General features: G+C 40.9%; 1 protein-coding gene and 1 long non-coding RNA gene across 6 annotated transcripts in view; one reads left to right on the top strand and one right to left on the bottom strand.

Annotated features, from left to right (window-relative positions):
• Window positions 1-7126, bottom strand: part of LOC124230766 (nesprin-2-like) — a 298061-nt gene extending 290935 nt beyond the window's left edge. For 4 of the 5 annotated variants that reach the window (XM_046647127.1, XM_046647130.1, XM_046647131.1 and 1 more), the window contains exon 1: window positions 6943-7062. The gene's annotated coding sequence lies outside the window, so the exon portion shown is untranslated. Of the gene's footprint in view, window positions 1-6942 lie in introns of all 5 variants that reach the window. The other variant, XM_046647128.1, reaches the window with a different exon arrangement.
• Window positions 7127-7211: 85 nt separating this feature from the next.
• The window catches only part of LOC124230770 (uncharacterized), a 62272-nt gene continuing 45710 nt past the window's right edge, over window positions 7212-23773 (top strand). Inside the window, exons 1-2 of the long non-coding RNA XR_006886289.1 lie at window positions 7212-7328; window positions 7710-7881. This is a non-coding gene — a long non-coding RNA (uncharacterized LOC124230770). The remainder of the gene's footprint in view (window positions 7329-7709; window positions 7882-23773) is intronic.

Below are 23773 nucleotides of genomic sequence, written 5' to 3'. Positions count from 1 at the left end.
GGATTCGCAGGTTCAGATCCCGGGTGTAGACACGGCAACGCTTGGCAATCCATGCTGCGGCAGGTGTCCCACGTATAAAGTAGAGGAAGGTGGGCATGGATGTGAGCTCAGGGCCAGTCTTCCTCAGCAAAAAGAGGAGGACTGGCTGCAGATGTTAGCTCAGGGCTAATCTCCCTCAAAAACAAGCAAACGAACAAAATTCAATTAATCTAAATGCAGGCAGGAAAAGAGGAAAAAGGAAACAAAGAACAGATGAGAAAAAACAGAAAACAAATAGCAAGATTATAGATGTAAACCTAACCAAATCAATAATCACTTTAAATATAAATGGTCTAAACACCCCAATTGAAAGGCAAAGACTGTCACATTGTATAAAAAAGCAATATCCTTCAAGGAGGTGGAGCATAACTCTCCATTCCTTAAGTGTGAGCTGCACATAGAGACTTCCTTCCCCAAAAGTACAGTACAGAAGGAAAAGAGCAACTTTACAGAGAAGAAGCCTGACAAACTCTACCTCAGCCAGGTGATCAAGGTTAATATGCATAGTGATGTCATGTTGATGGTATGTTCCTTTGACACGGTGTAATGAGAATACACAATCTTTTCAAATGCACAGAACACATTCACCAAAATAAATTATATTCTGAGCCATAAAATAACTTTCAGTAAATGTAAAAGGATTCAAGTCATACAAAGTTGCTCTTTGGCAACAACGGAATTAAACTAGAAACCAAAAACAGAAAGATCTCTGGAAAGTCCACAAATATCTGCAAACTAAATAATGTACTTCTAGGTAACCCAGGGTCAAAGAATAAATCAAAAGGAAAATTAAAAAGTATCTTGGGGCCAGCCCGGTGGCATAGTGGTTAAGTTCGCATGCTCTGTTTGGCAGCCCAGGGTTCACAGGTTCGGATCCCAGGTGTGGACCTACACACCACTCACCAAGCCATGCTGTGATGGCATCTCACATAAAATAAAGGAAGACTGGCACAGATGTTAGTTCAGCAAGCATCTTCCTCAAACAAAAAGAGGAAGATTGGCAACAGATGTTAGCTCAGGGCCAATCTTCCTCACCAAAAAAAAAAAAGGATCTTGAACTGAATAAAAATGAAATCACATCATATCAAAATTCGTAACATGTCACTAAAGCAAAACTTAAGAGGAAATTTACAGGACAAAACACCTATATCAGAAAAGAAAAAGGTTACAAATCAATGACCTAAAGGAACTAGAATAAGAAAAGCAAATTAAGGGGCCAGCCCCGTGGCCTAGTGGTTAAGTTCAACACACTCCACTTTGGTGGCCTGAATTCAGTTCCTGGGCACAGACTTATACCACTCATCAGTGGCCATGCTGCAGCAGCAACCCACATACAAAAGAGGAAGATTGGCACAGATGCTAGCTCAGGGTGAATCTTCCTCAGCAAAAAAAAAGAAAAAGAAAAAGAAAAGCAAATTAAACCCAAAGGAAGTAGAAGAAAGAAAATAATAAGGATCAGAGTGAAAATCAGTTAAAAAGAAAATAGAAAAACAAGAGAGAATATCAATGAAACAAATAGCTGGTTCATTGAGAAGGTCAATAAAATTGATAAACCTCTAGCCTAGGGTTTCTCAACCTTGGCACAACTGACATTTTGTGTGAAAAATTCTTTGTTGAGAGGATCTCTCCTGTTCATTGTAGGATCTTTAGCAGCATTCTTGGCCTTGACCCACTAGATGCCAATGCCCCCCACCCAAGACACATTGTTTCCAGGTATTATCTCATCTCCAGAAATTGCCAAGTGTTCCCAGTGGCAGTAGGATGAACGTCAACCCATACTTCACACCATAAACAAAACGTAACTCAAAGTAGATGGACCTAAATGTAAAATAAAAAAACTTTATTGTTTTACACTCTATTATAGAGGTTTCCTACAGTGTTATAACCCTTAGGGAAAATATCTTTGTGACCTTGAGTTAGGCAAAGACGTCTTGGGTTCAACACCAAAATATACTCCATGAAAAAATAAATTGATAAATTGAACATCATTAAAATTTAAAACTTCTGATCTTCAAAGATACTGTTAAGAGAATGTAAGACGAGCAACAGACCGAAAGTAAATATGTGCAAATCATGTATCTGATACAGGATTTGTATGCAGAATATATGAAGAACTCTCAAAACTCAATAAGGGGAGCTGGCCGGGTTACACAGTGGTTAGGTTCACACGCTCTGCTTTAGCAGCCCAGGGTTTGCCAGTGCAGATCCCAAGTGCAGACCTATCCACCCGCTTATCAAGCCATTCTGTGGCAGGCATCCCACATATAAAGTAAAGGAAGATGGGCACAGATGTTAGCTCAGGGCCAGTCTTCCTCAAAAAAAAAAAAAACCCTCAATAATAAGGAAGCAGCCAACCCAATAAAAAATGTAAAAAGAAATTTCAACAAAGAAGATATGTGAATGGTAAATAAGCACATCATTAGTCATCAGGGAAATGCAAATTAAAACCACAATGAGATACCACTACGCATCTAGTAGAATGGCTATGAAAAGCTTGACCATACCAAGTGTTGGCAAGGATGCAGAGCAACTGGAACTCTCATACACTAGTTTGGAAATATAAAATGATATAAACACTCTAGCAAAGTATGGTAGTTTCTTAGAAAACTAAACACATACCTACCATAAGATCCAGCCATTCTACTCCTAGACATTTATCCAGGGGAAACGAAAGCAGACGTCTAAGCAAAGACTGTACATAGTGTTCAAAGCAGCTTTATTTTTAATAGCTAAAATCCGGAAAAAAACCAAATGTCTACCAATAGGTGAATGGATAAATGAACTGGGGTATATCCATACACCACTCAGCAAGAAAAAGGAATTGACTGCTGATACACACAACAACATGGATGGATCTCAAAATAATTATACTAAGTGAAAGAAGCCAAACAAACAAGAGAACATACTGCATTATTCCATTTATCTAAAGTTCTAAAAACACAAACTAATCCACAGGGTCAGAGCCATCACTGGTTGTCTAGAGGAGGAGGATGCAGGGTGGAGGGAGGGGTCAGAGAACGAAGGTTTCACAGGTCTATACACAAGCCAAAAACTTAGCAAACTTTACACTCTAAATATGTACAGCTTACTATGTGTCAATTACTCAATAGAGTTGTTTTAAAAATTATCACACAAAACCAGAAAGTATGGACAATTTAAGATAACAACAATCAAAAAAGAAGAATAGAACCTGTGATTTCTCGAAGAATTACAGGCTTTAAACATAAGCGATTTTACATTATTCAGACACAATCCCATATTTGGTGAAAGTAGGAAAGGGGGCATATGACACAGGTCATTGGTAGATGTGAAAGCAAGAAAAAAAAGCTAACAGTGAAGCCCTCAAGGTTACTGCATTTAATATTAACATTATTTCTTAATTAAGATATAGCTAATCTGAAATCTTTCATAATAATAAAAAAAGGAAAAACGATTTAGTTCTTTCCAGAGTGGTCTGCCCCATTCCCAGGCAGAATTAGGGCCCCCTCCCCCCATACCCCCCAGGGATGGATCTTTTCTGGCACTGCCACATGGATACAGCAATGGCGTGTCTTCCCAGGACACAAACAGCTCCATCAGCACAGGGACTGTCTTTCGATGTTGGCATGGTGGTCAAATATCAGTGTTTTGGACTCTGAGAGCCTGGCTTCCCATCCTAGGCTGTGCCATTCACCTACTGCGTAACCTCGGAAAGTTACTTAATCTCCCTGATGCCCAGTTTTATAAACTATAAAACAGGGCTAACAGGTATACATGAGGATTCAGTGTGAATCTATCCACACCATGGCCTGCATGCTCTGACACCTGATTACCACTCTATCTTCATTTACTTCTCTCCCTCGAGCTGACAGTGCTCAGCCACAACGACCTTCTCTGAGTTCCAGTGAATCCACACACCACCAGCTCTTTCCTGGCTCAAGGCCTTTGCGCATGCTGTCTCCTCTGCTGATCTTCTACGCCTCTCTCCTCTCCACAACCTCCTACCCCACAACAACAGGGCTGGCTCCTTCCTATCAAAGCCTCAGCTTACGTGTCCCCTGGATCCAGAGAGAAGCCTTCTTATATTCACACAGGGCCCCTGGCTATTCTATGTCTCAGCATCCTGTTGTTCCCCTCTCCATCCAACAACATTCATTCAACAAACTTCGTGAGGACCTGCTGTATGCCAGGCACCGTTCCAGATTCTGAGGACACAACAGTGAATACAACAGCTCTGATGGAGTGTACATTCGAGTCGGGGAAGACAGACCACAAATGCGTAAAATGTAGAACGTGTTAGTCAGATGGTCATAAGTGCTATGGAGAAAAAAAAATAAATTGTGAAAGGGGGAATGGGAGTTGCAAGGGTGGTTGTGAGCTTAAATCTGGGGTTTCGTGAAGGCTCACTCAGAATTAACACTGAGCAAAGACGTGAAGGCGGTCAGGGAGAGAACCTTACAGATATGGGGGCTGGGCGAGGGGCACTCCAGGCAGAGGAAACAGCAAGTCCAAAGGCCCTCACACAGCAAGGAAGCTAGTTTGGCTGTAGAAGTCTGAGTAAGAAGAGCGGCAGGTAATCAAAAAGGTGATAGGATTGGGAGTGAGGAGGACCACGGGGCTAAGTCCTGGGGACCACTGTCAGGTCTTCGCCTTTCACCCAGAGGGAGATGGGAAGCCATCGGAGGGTTTGGAACAGAGTGAGGTGATCTGATTCCAAAACCTGTGATTCGTTTGGTAATGTTTTTTACGCTCTGCCTATCTTCCCCACCAGACAAGGGCGTGAACCCTAGCTGTCCTGTGCAGTTATGTTACAACTCCAGCACCTAGCACAACACGTTGCAGGCACTCACTAAGTACTTACTAGATGAATGTAGTAATCTGTGTAAAGTATTTACTGATACAAAATAAGCATTCTATGCATGGTAACTACTATTATTTGGAACCCCAGAGTCCAGCACAGTGGCTGGCATAAGGTAAGAGCTTGTGTGAGTAAACGAAGGAATGAATAATTTTGTGAAATTATTGTAAACCTATATTTAAAACATGTGATGCATAACGACAAGTGAATCCATTGCTTTTCACCCTTTCCCTTACTTATTAAGACCTGACTGATTCTGTTTTTAAGCTTTACATTAAACTCTCAGGTTACACTACTGAGAACACCCCTACCTAGAATAACCTCATTGTGACTCAGTTCTCTAAACGTCCTGCGATACCCTGCAAACACAGTTAGCGCTAATGCACTGAAATGCTTGTAAAATTTCTACCCGGGGAAATTCATTCACATGATATGTTTTTTAAATATTTTTAATGTACAAGGCTGAGCTGAATCCAAACTGGTTTGATTTTGATTTTTGCTGAACTCACATAAAACTCATTAACTTAAACATGTGGACAAACAACTAAGAACTCCCACTTTTTACTTTTGACATCTCCAGAGTCTTCACCAGGAAAAAACTTGAGGATTATACCTGTTCCCTTCTCCCTAGGGGTGCTTGGGGGAGGGCGGGGCGGGAGGCGTAATGGCGAGGCTAAGGCAGTTCAGTGATTATTTCAGGAAGAGCCCTTGGGAGTCTCAAGAGAGTTTTCCAGAAAGAAAACTAAAGAAAGAGTCATGCATCCAAGTATAAAAACACACCAAATGTCCCATCTCATAAAAGGTGAACACTCTCCCTTGATGTTTACAATGTCTCAGGGGCAGGGCCCCGGGCGGTGAGAGGGCCAGGTGTGGTTCAGGCGTTTCACTGTAAACCCCACCCCTAAAAGTGGTCGCAGCCATCCTAGCACGGTCACATTCTATCTGCAAAGGAGGACTTCGGAGCTGTGGGAACTCCTAGAAAAGCAAAGTTGCTTGAAATCAAACTTTAAAAAAAGAAAAAAAACTGATGCAAAAGCGTTGAGCGGCTAGAAAGAACCTCCAGTTCGGCTCGGACTTGCCGGTGCTTGTACACAATCGTGCCCGCCGGCATCTGGCTCAGACGCTCCCTTCCACTAGGGGAGGGGAAATAATAACTTTCGGAAATAACAGGCGCCCACAAAGGCAAATGTTACAGAGGACTTCTCAACCTCCATCGAATAGGGTGGCTAATGTTGTTTTGAGCAGCACTGATTCCACACAAGTGCCCCAGTCCCCGCTTTATTTTAATAGAAGAAAAATCACCTAAGAAGGAGAAGGTGCTACCGTTAGACCCTCAAGGCAATTTCAGACAACAAAGACCCCAAGCAATCAAAATGGAATTATAATCCGAGCGTCCGAGCGGCCCCACCTCGGAGGCGCTTGGCCGCCGCGCCCGCCGCGGTTCCCCGAGTGCCCGGGCCGGCGGGTCCCCGCGCCCTCTCCAGCCCCGGTGCGCCCCGGCCCGCGGGGTCTCGGGGACCCGGGGCGAGCCCCGCGCCGCCCACGACTCGGTGATCTCCGCGCCACGGCTCTCCGCCTTCTGTCTCACGCGGCGTTCAAAATCTTTCCCGCCCAGGCGTGACGCGAGGACAGAAAACAATCAGCAGACCCCGAGCGCGGGGCCCTGGGCCCGCGGGGGCGGCGGGGGGATCAGGGCCGAGCCCCCGCGCAGCCCCTTTCCCAGCCCGGCGAACCAGCAGGCTGGGGCCCGGAGGTGACACAAAGAAGCCGGAGAGACAAACGCCACCCGCTGGCGCTCGCTCCAATCCCCGGAGCGCCCCGCCCGCTGACAAGTTTGTGGCGCCCTCCACGCACCCCGCTCTCCCCACCCGGGCAAAGTTTCCCGTGGCCGGGCTCGGACCCCAGCCTCAGGTCGGTCCCCTTCTCCCGCCGCCCCCGCCCCGGCTCGGGGACCTTTCCCTCCCTCGCCCTCGCCCCCGTCCCTCCCTCCCGCCCCCACCTCCCCGCCCCAGCCCGCTCTCTCTCCGGGACGCACTGGGGTGCTGGGGCCCCGCGGCCGCGCTCACCCGCGGCCGGCCCGGCGAGGGGCGAGGGCGCAGGCCGGGGCCGGCCCAGGTCGGCGCCCGGCTTGCCTTGCTCCCGCGATCGCGCCCTCTGCTCGTTCTCCCGCTCGCTTTTTCGGTCCAGCCGAAGGCACAGGGCGCAGCAGAGCGCGCTCCGCTCCTTGGCGCTCGGAAAGCTGCAAACCACGCCCCGCGCCTTCCCCGCCCGCCGCCCGCCGCCGAGTCCCGCGCTCGCCGCTCGGCGGCCACTGTCGAGCCCGCCCGCGAGCGCCGGGGGCGGAGCAGCCCGCCTCCCCCCGCAGGCCCCGCGGCAGCCCAGGGCCGGCAACTTTCCTTCGGTGCTTTGGAACCTCTGAGATGGTCTGAGGAAGATGCTAACTAGAATGCAGGTAAACGACCGGGGGCGGGGGATGGAGGAAATGTCACACACTCCCTCAAAAAAGCTTTTCTGGCAGATTTCAGAGAGAAATTTCTCTAACATTCTTGGACTCCTGGGTGTTGGAAGTCGGGGTAACACAGCGTGTCTGCAAATTAGCTACGAAATCTTGATCCAGTCATTTAACCTTTGTGGACTCTTTGTAAAAAGGAATTCGGATTGGATGGCCTTGAGATCTGGATCAGGATTTCTAATAGCGTGGTCCGGACCTCAGGGTCACCTAGAGGGAAGAGGAGGTGCTTGTTAACAATGCCCATTACTGGGTCCCTCCCTCCCCTTGGACGCGGGGGATGGAGAAGGGCCTCAATCTCATGACACGATGTACATCTTCCAGGTCTGAAACTCAGTGGAAACTGGATCCTTGGGAATGCGTCCTGCAGGTGCCAGTTTGATTTTCCAACAAATTACTCAGTGCTTTTGGACTCAGGATGATGTCAGTTGGCTCCCACTTACCTCCTGCGCTGCTATTACATTACTACTAAAGCACTCGAGGTCCTAGATGAAAGGTATTGTATCAGCTCATTATTATTACATAAAGAAGCAGTGACTTTAAAGTGTTTCTCTATTGAGTTTGTATGGCAATCAAATTTAACTTCTTAAAAGTTCAAGTTCATATATATTGTGTGGCTACAGACTCTTTCCTGGATTACTTAGTTAAGTTCGGTGCTTATGACCCAGACTAAAGGGTAAGGAGCAGAGATTATTAGAGGTTTGATAATGCATTCAGATAATATACATTAAAGGAAAAAATTGGTTGTAAATTGTACCCACAATTTGGAACAGTTATTTCAAAAACTTGTATGTCTGTGCCAGAATGTTTCAGATGAGTTGTTTGAAATGCACATTTTATTGACAGTCAATAACTCAACTCTTCACGAAACAGCACATTACCTATGTACACCTCTTTTTTTTGCTTTTTCTCCCCAAATCCCCCCAGTACATAGCTGTGTATTTTTAGTTGTGGGTCCTTTCTAGTTGTGGCATGTGGGATGCCGCCTCAACGTGGCCTGATGAGCCGTGCCATGTCCACACCCAGGATCCGAACCGGGGAAACCCTGGGCCACTGAGAAAGAGCACACAAACTTAACCACTCGGCCACGGGCAGCCCCTACCCATCATTTCTTGTGTTCCAAGGTAATTGTTCCAGTAATATCTCTTCTCTTCTTGGTCTACCTAGGTTCGTGTTATTTATTATTAATGGTTTGGGTACAACAAAGGTCTATAAAGCAAGAAGATCCTTCTGGTCCTGGTGTGTCTTTTCACAGCACTGTTTTGCCTGATATAATACATGGAAATCACAGAGCCTGTTTTGGGGAGAGCTTGGGCTCCAGGGTTCTCAGAGCTGTCTCCAAAGCGTTGTCTGCTATTTTCCTTCTTTGTTCTATTCATTCTACTCATTTCCATTTTACCTTGGTTGCTTCCTTTACAGTAAATGCTGCAAAATCATCATGGCAACAGTCGCTGGAGAAAATGTTATAAATAATTTTTTAATTATTGTTCCCTTGTAGGCATCTATGCTACAAGTCTTCAAAGTTAAAGGACTGTTGTTTCATGTTGTGTCTAGTGCACCTAAGAGAGTCTGGAATAAAATGTCTGAAAATGTTTTCAAATGTCCCCAGTTAGAGCCTTCTAATTACCTGTAGTGTTTCCTAGCCATGTCAGTTTGGACATGAAATTAATACCTACTTTTAAATCAGCAAATCTGACTAATGGGAAGAGCACAGGAACAGATCCTCTTCACTTTGAAATGAAAATAAAATGTAATACTAAGCCAAACAGAGACACACCTGATTCTTTTGAAACACGACCCTGGGCATGTAAATGGATGGCTGCTATGCTTGCATCTCTGACTACGGGGTAAGGGTTGCCATGAAGCCAGCCGTGCCCACATTCTCTCATGCACGAAAACACAGCCATAGTCCAGTAAGATCGCATGAAGTCATGTTATGCCTCTTCGCTATTATTTACATCAGGGCTCTATATTTATAGCAAAGTATCCGTTCACCTCGACAGCCCACCTGAGAGACTTAGCCAGCTCCAATTGTGGTAAACACAAGTTTTGCAAATTGATCAAACTGAAAGCACATCTGTGACTTGGTACACAAGCGTGCTGTGGCATATGGTGAGAGCCACTGAAGCAGACATTCAATACATACTGGCATGTTGTTCTGAGCAGGACAAAAAACATGGTCTGAGGCACTCAAGCGAGTTGGACATCCTCATGCCACTGAAGGAACTAAACTCAGCACTCTTGAACATAGGCTGCAACTCCTCTCTGTCACAGCTTGGATTTCTCTGAACTAGAGTTGTTTACATTCCTGTATCCCACACTAGACTGTGAGTTCCTTGTCTTTGCATGCAGAGTACCTAAATAAGAATGGCAAGGAATTTTATCCTGGGAGTAAATTCTAGTCTTGTGCTCGGGTGCCATGTTGAGAAGATTGTGGGGCTGCATCTGGGTTTGGCAAAGTTGACTATTAAGTGAGTCTCTGCTGAGGGCACAGAAGCGGGGGTGGGGGGGCAGGAGGGAAGGAGTATTCACCCTAGTATCATCTTTTATCAACCGTGAGAGTAAAGGAGATAATAGTGTTAAATGATTGCCCAGATGGATAAGTAAACTTAAGAACAACACAAAGTATCTTTAGCCAAAGAGGCAGGTATAATATTAATTAATTTGAGGCAGCATGAGACCATCTATCTTACCACTAGCCTCTATTTTATTGACAACGTTACTACTAAAGACAAAAGGAGATTGGCTTAGAGCTAAACACTCCTTGTTAGGATGCTAACTCTGCCAATCTCAAGGAACAGTGTTTTGCCACAATATTTGTACCACATTGGGAGCACTTGTGTGAGCCTGGGATGAAAATAGCTGGCCAGGAAAACAGCTTTGTTCCTCTCTGTCTAAGAGCTCAATCACACCCATCACTGTACAGGCCTGAGCTCCTTATCTCATTCTGGTCTTATTTCCTGCCAAACCTGGAAACTAACAGAAATAAATGTTGGCTAATCGCTCCCTTGACCGATGTGATCTTTCTGACCATTGTCCCGATTCAAGTAGAAAGTTGTGTCCAAAAGTATGCAAGTGTACACTGCCAATTTATGCAGTATATGGTCTCCAAAAATACTGAGCCAATCGATCGAGTTTCTGCCAATTGAATCAGAGAGTCCAACATTCTAGAGGTTGAAAAAAATTAAAACGAATATGCCGTGATTCGATGAAATCATATATGTAAAGCGGTAAGGGTGGAGCTTAGCATGCAGTAAGCACTCAACAAATGATAGTTGTTATTGTAATTATTTTCATCAGTAATATTGGGGCTTAGAAGGATATTATTTCAAAAGCACTTTTATTGAATTGGTAAATAGAGTATTGGATTAAAAAATATTCCCTAACTCATCTCATTTTACACAGGAGAAGATTGAGGCCTTAGGGTAAAATATTTGCCGAATGGCATAAAATTAGTAGTGGCAGTCCCTGGATTAGAACCTAGGAAAGTTTTTAGCAGAAATAAATGTATCATTTAGAGGAATCCTGTTGTATATCTTGTTATTTGTTTGACTCGCAAATGCAAAGCATTGAATTAATCATACTGCTCAGTTCACAATAAAAAAAACAATAAAAGTAAGAGACATTAACATATCTCTCTCAGGCCAAGTCAGGTCTAGTGGATCAAATTAAGTAGAGATATAGAAAATCTAAACAACATAATAAATAAAGTAGATCTCATGGATATATTGATATATTTTACACCTTAAAAATAGAGAATATAAAGGCCGGCCCTGTGGCCTAGTAGTTAAGTTGGTGTGCTCCACTTTGGCAGCCTGGGTCTGGTTCCCAGTTGCGGACCTACAGCACTCATTGGTGGCCATGCTGTGGCAGAAACCCACATACAAAATAGAGGAAGATTGGCACAGATGTTAGCTCAGGGTGAATCTTCCTCAGCAAAAAAAAGAGAGAGAGAGAGAATAGACTTTCTTCTCAGACACTTATGGACTCAGTTCTAAAAACTGACTTTATATGTCACAAAGAACTCCTCAATAGAATAATAAAGTAGAAAAAATGCAAATAATATTTTAATTAAACAATAATAGTAATTAATACTATAATAAAATGAAAATTGATAACAAAATCAGAAAACAAACAGTGCTTTCCACCTGGAAATTTTAAAGTGTGCTATTAAAGAAGTGTTGGATGAAAGGGAAAATATTTACAAATTGAACTCAATTTCTAAAGAAATAATGATAATGGAAAATACATATCAGAATCTCTTAAAAATAAATCAACAATTACAGAAAAGCTTATAGCTTTCAAATATCTATATAATGAAAATAAAAGAATGACTATAAACAAATTACATTTCTTTTCCTTCCTCCTCTTTTTGCTGAGGAAGACTGACCCTGATCTAACATCTATGCCCATCTTCCTCTACGTTATATGTGGGATGCTTGCCACAGCATGGCTTGACAAGCGGTGTGTATGTCCGTACCTGGGATTGCAACCAGTGAACCCCAGGCCACCAAAGCAGAATATGCAAACTTATCCGCTGTGCCGCCAGGCCGGCCCCAACAAATTACATTTCTAACTCAAAAACATAAACCAAAGAAAAGCAGAAGATGGGGTTGACCCAGTGGTATAACAGTTAGGTTGACTGCTCTGCTTTGGCAGCCTGGGGTTCACTGGTTTGGATCCTGGATACAGACCTGTGTGCCACTTATCAAGCCATGCTGTGGCAGGCATCCCACATATATAGTAGGGGAATATAGGTACAGACGTTAGTTCAGGGCCAATCTTCCTTAAAAAAAAAAAAAGAGGGAAGAAAATAAAGATAAAAGCAGAAATCAGTGAAGTTGAAGACAGAGAACCAATAGGATCAATAAGTAAATCAACATGCTGATTATTTGAGGGGAAAAAAAGATTTTCATAGCAGACCACTAATAAACCTAATCCAGAAAAAGAGGAAGAAAACATAAACATTCAAAATAAGAACTGATAAAAGGGGGTATAGCTGTTAAAACAGAAAATTGTGTAGTATTATGTCATTATTTTCATGGTATCATGGTAATACATTTGACCTGGATTTACCGGAAATCACAATATTCCAATATTAATCCCAGTAAAGATAGAAAGTCTAGACAAACCAATTTTATTAGAAGAAATAAAGATATCAAAGAAGTACCCACACAAAAAAGTACCAGGTCCAGATGGGTTCACAAGGAAATTCTTCTAAATCTCCAAGATCTGAGACTTAGATGCTATCCACATTGTTTGAGAGCATCTTAAAAGAAGAAAACCTTCCAAATTGTTTGTACAAAGCTAGTATAGCATCAACTTCAAAATATGACAGAACTGCACCACTCTCACTTATGAATATGGGTGTAAAAAATTCTAAGTCAGATATTAGCAACAGAATCCAAAAGCACATTTAAAAGAATAGTTTATGCAATCCCACTCCTGAGATTTACCCAAATGAGTTGAAAACTTATGTCCACACAAGGATGTTTATAACAGCTTTATTCATAATTGCCAAAATGTGGAAGCAACTATGTCCTTCAGCACATGAATGGATAAATAGTCTGCAGTATATCCACTGGAATATTATTCAGCACTAAAAAGCACTATTAAGCCATGAAAAGACACAGAGGAATCTTAAATGCATATTACTAAGTGAAAGGAGCTAATCTAAAAGGCTACATACTATATGACTCCAAATATATGACATTGTGGAAAAGGCAAAACTATGAAGACAGTAAAAAGATCAGTGGTTTCCAGGAGATGGGGTGAAGGAGGAGTAAATAGGCAGCACCCAGAGGATTTTGAGGGCCATGACACTGTTCTGTGTGATACTATAATGGGTGATGCATGTCATTACACGTTTGTCCAAACTCATAAAATGTGCAACACCAAGAGTGAGCCCTAATGTAATGACTTTGGGTGACAATGATGTGTCCATATAGGTTCATTGACTGTAACAAATGTACCACTCTGGTGTGGGATGTTGATAGTGGCAGGGACTTTGTGTGTAGGGGGTCAACAGGTATATGGGAACTCTCTGTACCTTTCTCTCAATTTTGGTGTGAACGTAAAACTGCTCTAAAAAATAAAGGCTATTAAAACTAAACGAACAAACAAAAAAAAGACTTCATGACCAAGATGGATTTATTCTAAGAATGTAAGGATAGTTCAATATTAAGAAGATCTTTAGGGGCCAGCCCCAATGCCTAGTGGTTAAGTTCAGCGTGCTCCACTTTGGTGGCCCGGGGTTCGGTTCCCGGGCGTGGACCTACACCACTCATGTGTTAGTGGCAATGCTGTGCTGGCAGCTCACATACAAAAAGAGGAAGATTGGCGGGAGATGTTAGCTCAGGGCAGTCTTCCTCAGCAAAAACAAAAGAAACAAACAAAAAAGAAGATCTTTAATATAATTTATCATATTAACAGATAGAAGGAGAAAAATAAGATTATTTCCGCAGGTGCTAAAAAGGCCTTTGATACAATTCAGTATCTATTTCTGTTTAAAAAAAAAATACACTCAGTGAAATAGGAATTGATGGATATGTAGAAGAGGAAGACAAATCCTCTACCCTCTGGGTCCTTCTGGCTGGGCTGTGAATTGAATTGACATCAGACATAATAACAGGAGGAAATCAAACAAAGCTTTATAGTGTGTACACATGGGAGAGACTCAGGAAAACTGAGCAACTCGCCAAAATGGTGGAGGCTGTTCCCTTAAATACTCTCTTCAGCTAAAGACAAAGGAGGATGTTGGGATGGGTGTGTCAGTTATGGGAGATCACCAGAAAAGGACAAGAAACAAGAGTAAGGTTATTATGCAGATTTAAGTCCTTGCCTTGATAAGAGATAAGGCAAGGTTTCTAGGAGGTTTAGAAGAAGGTTTCTAGAGATAAGGTCATCTCCCTTTCTTCCTGTTACAGAGAGGGAAGTACTTTTACAGATGGAGATTTCCCTCACGAATATAAATGTCTCTTACAGAGGGTTAAATTCTACTTTTCAGAGCTTCTCCCCATCTGCAGTTTCTTAAAAGTAACCAGCTCAAAATAATCCTCATGCCAAAGAGACACATTTTGGGGTGGCCAATGCTGATCCCCCACAGATACTTCCTAATATCATAAAATATATCTCAGCCTCTTACTGGGGAAACATTAGAGGCATTCTTACTACAGTCAGGAACAAAGCAAGGATGCTCACCATCCCACTATAACTTACTATTTTAATGGAGATTAGCCAATGTAATAAGACAAAACAATTCAATTAAAGCATAAAATCTAGAAAAGAAGTGAAATTACATTTGCTGATGTTATGTGTTCTCGGTTTCGGCAGCCCGGGGTTCGCTGGTTCAGATCCCGGTGCAGACACGGAATCCAAGAAATCCAAGAAATCAATTTTAAAACGCACACGAACATTAAAGAATTCAGACATGTTGCTAGATTTAAAATTAACATGCAGAAAAAATACCCTTCATACATACCAAACAATAAAGTAGAAGACAATGTAAGAGTAACCCTGTTTACAAAAGCAACAAAAACATAAAATACTTGAGTAAACTTAAAAAATATGCAAACTCATATGAGAAAAATCTTAAAACACTCTTGAAAGACACAGTAGTAACCTTGAACAAATGAAAAAGTGCCCTTGTTCTTGGATAAGGCAAATAAAATCATAAAGATGTCAATTTTCCTCAAAATTAATATATAAATGTGAGTCGATTCCATAATGGTCCTAAGGTGACTTTTTTTTTGGAGTTAAATTGAATGACAAACTCAAGGGATATATTACTACTTATATGACGAGGAAAGGGCTAATTGTCCTAATGTATGTTTTTTTTTAATTTTTTTACTTTTTTGAGGAAGATTAGCCCTGAGCTAACATCTGCTGCCAATCCTCCTCTTTGTGCTGAGGAAGACTGGCCCTGAGCTAACATCCGTGCCCATCTTCCTCTACTTTATATGTGGGATGCCTACCACAGCATGGCTTGCCAAGCGGTGCCGTGTCTGCACCGGGATCTGAACCAGCGAACCCCGGGCTGCTGAAACCGAGCATACGAACTTCTGCTGTGCCACTGGGTTGGCCCCTAATGTATGTTTTAAAATGAGTAAAATCATCAAAATACAACAGAAAAATGGGCAGAAGACATGAACAGACAATTTAAAGAAAAGATACATAAATGTATCTCAAACATATGAGATAATGTTCAACTTCTAGGAGAAACCCAAATTAAAACTATACTGAAATATCATTTAGTATCTATTAGCTTGGTAAAAATTTCAGTTTGACAATGCTCTCTGTTCATGTGGCTCTAGAAAAACACTGTCATATGTTGTTGCTAAGGGTGTAAAATGGCTCAACTTCATATGGAGGAAAATGTGGCAATATCCAGTAAAGCTACATATAATCCCATGAAGAATTTACCCTGAGGAGATGTCTCCACAAGAACAAAACAACGTATGCCCAAGGTTTTCCACTGCAGCATTATCTGTTCTACTGCCAGATGATTTCTCTCGGGTTTTGCCAATGGAGAAGGAGACAGGAAGGCGGGAGAAGGGGATTTGCTTGCTGTTTCCAGTTCCAGTCAGATCTCCCCAGCAGCACGAGGGCAGCTATCCTCCAGGCGTCTGATTCCTTTGGCACTCACAGCTTCAGTGCTTGGCCGGTTCCTCCTGGAAGTTCCCACACCAATCTCAGAACCTCCTCCAGACATCTGAGCACTAGCTGTGGGGCAGTGAGAACCAGCCCCATGGCGCCCCCAGAGGTCCCAGCTGTGGACTCTCTCCTCCCCAGGTCTGAGCACAGTCTGTGGGAGCCCCTCCTCCAAGTCCCTAGGTTCTTTTCAGGCTAACTCTTCCCGTTTGTTCCCTGGCCCTAGGAGTAATGTCTGCTTCCTACAGCTATTAATTAAAGGAGACCTAAGTAAGTGAAGGCATGTATCTTGTCGTGTAATGGCAATGAGCAAAGCACCCTTGGCAGAGACAGCATCAAACTTGGGGGTCCTGAAACACCCCATAAAGAAAAAACAATCTCCAAGCTAAAATGCTTACATTGGAGCTGTTACTTGAAAGAGAAAAAAGTCTATATTCTTTAATTCCTCTATTTTGGGTTATCTTTTCTACAACAAGCTTAGCCTTACTCACACTAAAACATCGGATTAAAGATTTACATATGAAAAACAAAAATGTTGAAACTTTCAGAAGAAAATAAAAAGCTTCTTTATAACTTCAGGGTATGGAATAATTTCTTAGAGAAGACATAAAAAGCACTAACCATAAAGAAAAAAAAAACATTAAAACTAAGAACTTCTTTTCATCAAAAGACACCATTAAAGGAGTGAAAAGACAAGTCACAGAATGAAGATATTTTCAACAAATATAATGGACAAAGATCTAGAATCCAGAATATATGTAGATCTATAAAATCAATGAGAAAAAGAAAATCAATGAGAATAGAATAGCTGAACTGCAACTTTAGAGAGGAGAAAAACCAAATGGTCAGTAGGTGGAAAAAAATGTTCCATCCTGTTGGCAGCGAGAAAAATTTAAAATGAGACCGTACTAACATTTTTACCCACTAGATTGACAAAATTAAGAAATTGGGAAATATCAAGTGCTGAGGAGGATGTTCATCAGCAGGAACTCTCAGGCACTGCTAACAGAAGTGGAAATTGGTAAGACTATTTTGAAGATCAATATCACATTATCTTTTTTTTTTATGCTGGGAAAGATTTGCAGCTAACGTCTATTGCCAATCTTCCTCTCTTCTCCATCTCCCCAAAGCCCCAGTATGCAGTTCTATGTTCTATTTGTAAGTCCTTCTAGTTCTTCTATATGAGCCACTGCCACAGCAGGGATACTGACAGACAAGTGGCATGGTTCTGTGACCAGGAACTGTACCCGGCCACCAAAGCGCAGAGTGCCAAACTTTAACCACTAGGCCATCAGGTCTGGCTGTCACATTATCTTGTAAAACTGAAAATTTACGAACTCTAAGACAAAGGATTTCCACTTCTAGATAGACACCATGCATATCTAGGACATGAACAAAATGTACATGTATGTCACGTGTACAAAAATGTATGTGTACAAAATGACTCATGTATACATTACTAGTGCCATTGTTTTTTTTAAATAAACTTTATTGAGGAATAATTTACTCATAATAAAATGCACAGATTTAAGTGTACAGTTCAGGGAGTTTTAACAAATGTATGTACTTGAGCTACCACCTCCACAGTCAAAATATAGAGCCTTTACATAGCCGCAGGAAATTCTCCTGTACCCCTTTGTAGTCCATCTTTTCCTGCGAGCAATCATTGATCTGATTTCTATCAGCGTAGATTAGTTTCATCTGCTCTCGAATTCATACAAATGAAATAATGCAGCATGCTTTCTTTAGTATTGGCTTCCTCAACATGTTTTTGAGGTTCATTCTTATTTTTGCACGTATCAGTAATATGTTCAGTTTTATTGCTAATTTTCTTTTTTATTTTTTAAAGATTGGCACCTGAGCTAACAACTGTTGCCAATCTTTTTTTTTTCTGCTTTTTCTTCCCAAATCCCCCCAGTACATAGTTGCATATTTCAGTTGTGGGTCCTACTAGCTGTGGCATGTGGGACACCGCCTCAGCATGGCCTGACGAGCCGTGTACCATGTCCGCACCCAGGATTCAAACCGGTGAAATCCTGAGCCGCTGAAGCAAAGCGTGTGAACTTAACCACTTGGCCACGGGCCGGCCCCAAACTACTTTTCCAGTGTATGAGTGTATCACACTTGATGATGGTCATTACGTTGTTTTTTATTATAGGTAAACCTGCTGTAAATATTCTGTACAAGTCCTTTTCTGGACATATGTTTTCATTTCTCTTGGATAGATACCTAGGAATGCAATTGCTGGGACACTGAGTAGATATATGCTTGATTTTATTAAAAACTGTGGGGCCGGCCCGGTGGCCGAGTGGTTAAGTTCATGTGATCCACTTTGGCAGCCCAGGGTTTCTCTGGTTGGAATCCTGGGTGCCGACATGGCACCACTCATGAGGCCATGCTGAGGCGGCATCCCACATGCCACAACTAGAAGGACCCACAACTAAAAATACATGACTATGTACCGGGGGGCTTTGGGAAGAAAAAGGAAAAACAAAATCTTTAAAAAAAAATTGTGAAATTATTTTCAAAGCAGTTGTGCCATTTTACACTTCCACAAGCAATGTACAAAATTTCCCATTACCACACTTAGTATCATCAGTCTTTTTACGTTTTTTTTTTCTTTTGAGGAAGATTAGCCCTGAGCCAACATCTGCCACCAATCCTCCCCTTTTTGCTGAGGAATACTAGCCCTGAGCTAACGTCCATGCCCATCTTCCTCTGCTTTATATGTGGGACGCCTACCACAGCATGGCTTGCCAAGCAGTGCCATGTCTGCACCCGGGATCTGAACTGGTGAACCCCAGGCCACTGAAGCAGAATGTGCTAACTTAACTGCTGTGCCACTGGGCCGGCCCCTGTCAGTCTTTTTAATGTTAATCATTCTCATGGATGTGAAGATGTAGTTTTCTTCTTTTCATGGATGTCAATGTAGTTTTCTTCTTTTAAACATTGGCACATAAGCTAACATCTGTTGCCAATCTTCTTTTTCTCAGTCTTCTGGTTTTTTTCTCCTTCTTCTCCTCCAAAGCCCCCAGTACATAGTTGTATATTCTAGTTGTAGGTCCTTCTGCTTGTGCTATGTGGGATGCTGCCTTAGCATGGCTTGATGAGTGGTGCTTAGTCCTCGCCCAGGATCCGAACCAGCAAAACTGGGCCACTGAAGCAGAGCATGCAAACTTAGCAACTCAGCCACGGGGCTGGCCCCTCAATGTGATTTTAATATGTATTTCCTTGATTATTAGTGATGTTGAGCATCTTTTCATTTCACACAACGTGTGTGTGTGTATCTTCTTTTATGAAGTGTCCGTTCATATCTTTTGTCCATTTTTAACTGCATTGCTTGTCTTTGTATTGAGAGTTCTTTATATAGCGCATTATCAGATTTATGTACTATCTTGCAACTATTTTCTCCCAGTCTGTGACATAACTTTTCAATTTCTAATAGTATCTTTGGAAAGTGAAAGATTTAGTTTTGGTTGTTATTGTTTGAATTTGAAGATATAAATTATCAACAAACAGATACCATTCTTACTTTATAAATGAGGAAAACAATGTTTATAATGGGTCATTTGCCAGGCCGCTCATTAGAGTAAGTCTGGAAATGTGCGTTATAAGGTAACTTTACGTTTAAAATTTTTTGAAGAACTGCCAAATTGTTTTTAAAAGTGACGACCATTTTGCAATCCCTTCAGCAGTGTATGAAGATTCCAATTTCTCCGTATTCTCACCAACACTTATTATTGTCTGTCTTTTTTATTTTAGCTATGCTATTGTGTGGGAAGTGGTATCTCATTGTGGTTTTGATTTGCGTCTTGAGCATCTTTTATGTGCTTACTGGCTATTTGCATATCTTCTTTGGAGAAATGTCTATTCAGATACTTTGCTTATTTTTTCAGTTGAGTTGTTTGTGTTTTTATTATTGAGTTGTAACAATTCTTTAATCATTCTTAATACAAGTCCCTTACTTGACATGTGATTTACAAATTCTCTCCCATTCTGTGTGTTATCTTTTCATTTTCTTGATGATTTCCTTTAAAGCACAAAAGGTTTTAACTTTGATAAAGTCCAATTTGTCTATTTTTTTTCTTTTGTCACTCTGCTTTTGGGGTCATATTATGAAACCATCCCCTAACCTAAAGCCATAAAGATTTATACCTAGGTTTTCATCTACGAGTTTTACAGTTTCAGCTTTTACGTATAAGTCAATGATCCATTTTGAGTTAATTTTTTATATGGTATGATGTCGGGGGTCCACCTTCTTTCTTTTGCATGTAAATATCCAATTGTTCCAACATCATTTATTGAAAAACTAGTTTTTTCCTATCGAGTTTCCTTGGCACCCATGTCGAAAATCAATTGACCATAAGTGTACAAGTTATACGTCCCTTCCTGTACTTCTGAATTGACATCTTATATCATTTCCTTCATCCTTAAGAATTTTCCTTAGCATTTCTTATTGTGGCAGCATTATTTATAACAGCAAAACTAATGAAAGAGCCCCACATTTCCATAGATGAAAGAATGGATTAATAAAATGAGTTATTTCCTTACAATAGAATATCATCTAATAGTGAAAATGAAGCTACTATAACTACATACAAAAACATAAACAACTCAGAAATAGAATATTAAGCACTCTGGCTTTTATTCTGTGGAGATGATAATTCATTTTAGTTTTTTTTTTCCTTCTTTTTTTTTTTTTTTCTGCTTTATCTCCCCAAACCCACCCTGTACACAGTTGTATATCTTACTTGCAGGTCCTTCTAGTTGTGGGCATTTTAGTTTTTGAACAGAGGAATTATATTATCCGGCTTCCGTTTTAACAGGATTCTTCTGAGTGCAGTGTTGAAGATGGACTGGGAAGAGGGGTAAGGATGGAAGCTGGCAGATGGAATGGCGCTATTGCAATAATTCAGGCAACAGACGATAGTGTCTTGGACCAAGATGGTGCTAATGGGAATGATGAGAACTGGTAAAACTCTGGATGTATTTTAAAGGCACAACCTACAAAATTTGAGGGGTGTTGGTGAGGGAAAGGAGTCAAAGAGGTATTAGAAAGATAGGAAAATGAGTCAACTGTAAAGTATTTTTTTAAATAATAGCATAGTTGGTATAATGATACTGCAAAAATTGTGAAGCATAGTAAGTGAAAGGAGTCAGTGACCCCAATGTTTTTAGTCTGACCAAATGAAAGAATAAAGTCTAATATTATTGTCTGCACTTTTCTATAGGTTTCAGATATTTTATAATACACAAATGCTGAGAAAAAGAACTTCTAAAAATAAGAATTACAAATATGAATTAAAATATTAATTGAAATATTTGGAGATTTTCAAAATTAGAATAATATTTAAGGAATGAGATACTAGAAATCGCTGGTGGAAGTATCTCAAAGATAAATATGTACTTTAAAACTTTCCCATAAAATTTTGTATTACGCTAATTATCATGTATGCATGATAACAGAGGTTTTATCTATTTAAAAAATTCATTTTATTGATACCTCTTCAGCCCCTAGAAAAACAGCAGGCACATAATATGACTCAAGAGACATAAATTGTTGGATAAATGAACACAAAGAGAGCCTTATTGATTCTCCAGGTCCAGCTCCCTCTTTTACTTATTATTTAAGCTCCGCAAATGCTGTATTTGATTTACACTATTCTGCATAAGAATTAGGACACAGCAATATATTTGTGTCATTAGTATCAGAGTAAACTTCTGTTATTATTAAATCAGTCTGAAGAACTTTAAACAAAGAAAAACCCAGGGGCCAGCCCCGTGGCTGAGTGGTTAAGTTCGCGCTCTGCTTCCGGGGCCCAGGGTTTCACCGGTTCAGATCCTGGGTGCGGACCTTGCACAGCTCATCAGGCCACGCTGAGGCAGAATCCCACATGCCACAACTAGAAGGACCCATAACTAAAAATATACAACTATGTACCGGGGGGCTTTGGGGAGAAAAAGGAAAAATAAAATCTTTGAAAAAAAAAAAGAAAAAGAAAAACCCAGAGATGAATTTTCTAAAGGAGATATTTTAATCTGTGAAATATGTGAGCAAGTTAAATTAAGAAATTCAGAAGAGTTCTTTAAATATTCTTTGTCATACGTATCTTGGAATGTGTTTACTTGAAAGATTACAAAAAATAAGACTACCTTTTGAGATGGGAGATAGAGCAGCTTATGTTCTGGAGGGTAGGATTCTATGTCTGTACATTTACCATTCTTGTGAGATAGCAAAGCTGACTCGATTAACACAGGGGTTGCTCAAGTGTGGTTAGCATGCCACTGGGGGGTCACATGGTTATTTTAGTTGATGATACACAGACACACCTTTTTCAAGAAACAAATCTGCGATTCCGTGGATATTAATCCTTAGGACTAGGTTAAAATAGGTATTACAATGAAAGGAATATGAGTCAATTTACGATTGTTTAAAAAATAATAGCACGGATGGTATGATAATACTGCAAAAATTGTGAAAGACTGAAGTTTTAGAAACATTGGGTTAAAGGAATAAGGGAAGATGCAAAGCACATTGTGTGCCGTTAGCAAGGAGTGATTGATGAAATTTGAAAGGGGAATTGGGAATCTGGACAGATACTACTTGTAAATGATCTGTGGACCATGATTCAAGGACAAAGGATAGACAGATGAGAGTAAAGAAAAGGTGCTAGTACTTAGCTGTGACTTTTATCATACACAAAGATAGGTAGTTCTTGTGTCAGTCACTGGTCAGCTCATTGAGTGTCTGTTGGTCTGTTATATGTCTGTCTTCACATACATTATCTATTTGAGAAAGAAAAGTACAAGAAGATTACGACGATATCTGTGTATTCTACCTGCTCTAGCATTGGTAGAGCAGAACGTATATGTGGATATTTAGTAAATATTTTAATACTAATGAAAGAGCAGTATATAACATATGATTTGGTTCAGAAATAACTTTTTCTTGAAGAATAATATACATATAGAAAAAACGTATGTCATAACTACACAGTTTAATGAATTTTCACAAACCAAGGGAACCCATAAAACATGACTTACCCTTAGTTTTGAAGTTGTCTGCATTGCCTCAACTTGTTTGTTCACTTTTACCTGAATGAGAGAGAATGCTTGACTACTCATCAGGATTTCGTGCCGTGCCATAGCCTAGAACTTCATAACTGTTGGTGCTTTTAATTTTTAACATCCACATGTGAAATAACTGAGCTTTTTGTGTTATTTTTCCCTCTGCCTCAATATGGGGGGTTGCAGGCAGGGCAATGACCGTTAGTGCATCATCTCTGGAGTGCCATGTGGAATTCTATTTATTTCAAACACCTTGAATTCCAACAGCAATGGGCTTTATTACCTTTGTTTTTCCTGGGCAACCCCCTCTCCTTTTGTTCAGTTAAGTCCAAATAGATACAATTTATACATGATTATTAATCAATAAAATTGTCTGATTTGGTATATTTTAAGTAAGTTGCTAATTCTAGTATATTAACAATTATGGCTTTCTGCTGGCCATTTCTCTTCTAGGACATTGTAAAACAGATGGAGAATCCACCAAATCTAACCCTCCTTCTGCAATAATCATGTTCTGGGCTCCTTAGCAGTAATCTGAAATAAGGATTTTTCCTTGGTGGATTATTATGATTTTATAATTCAGAAAAGAACTTCTCAAACTTCAAGGGTTAGAGGAATTACAAAGTTAGAAATATTGGCTAGATTTTAATTAAGATTTTAAGTGGCTTCGA

This window comes from Equus quagga, chromosome 20, assembly GCF_021613505.1.
Source record: "Equus quagga isolate Etosha38 chromosome 20, UCLA_HA_Equagga_1.0, whole genome shotgun sequence".
In the NCBI taxonomy this organism is placed as follows: Eukaryota; Metazoa; Chordata; class Mammalia; order Perissodactyla; family Equidae; genus Equus; species Equus quagga.
This window is presented reverse-complemented; position numbering and strand designations above follow the sequence as displayed.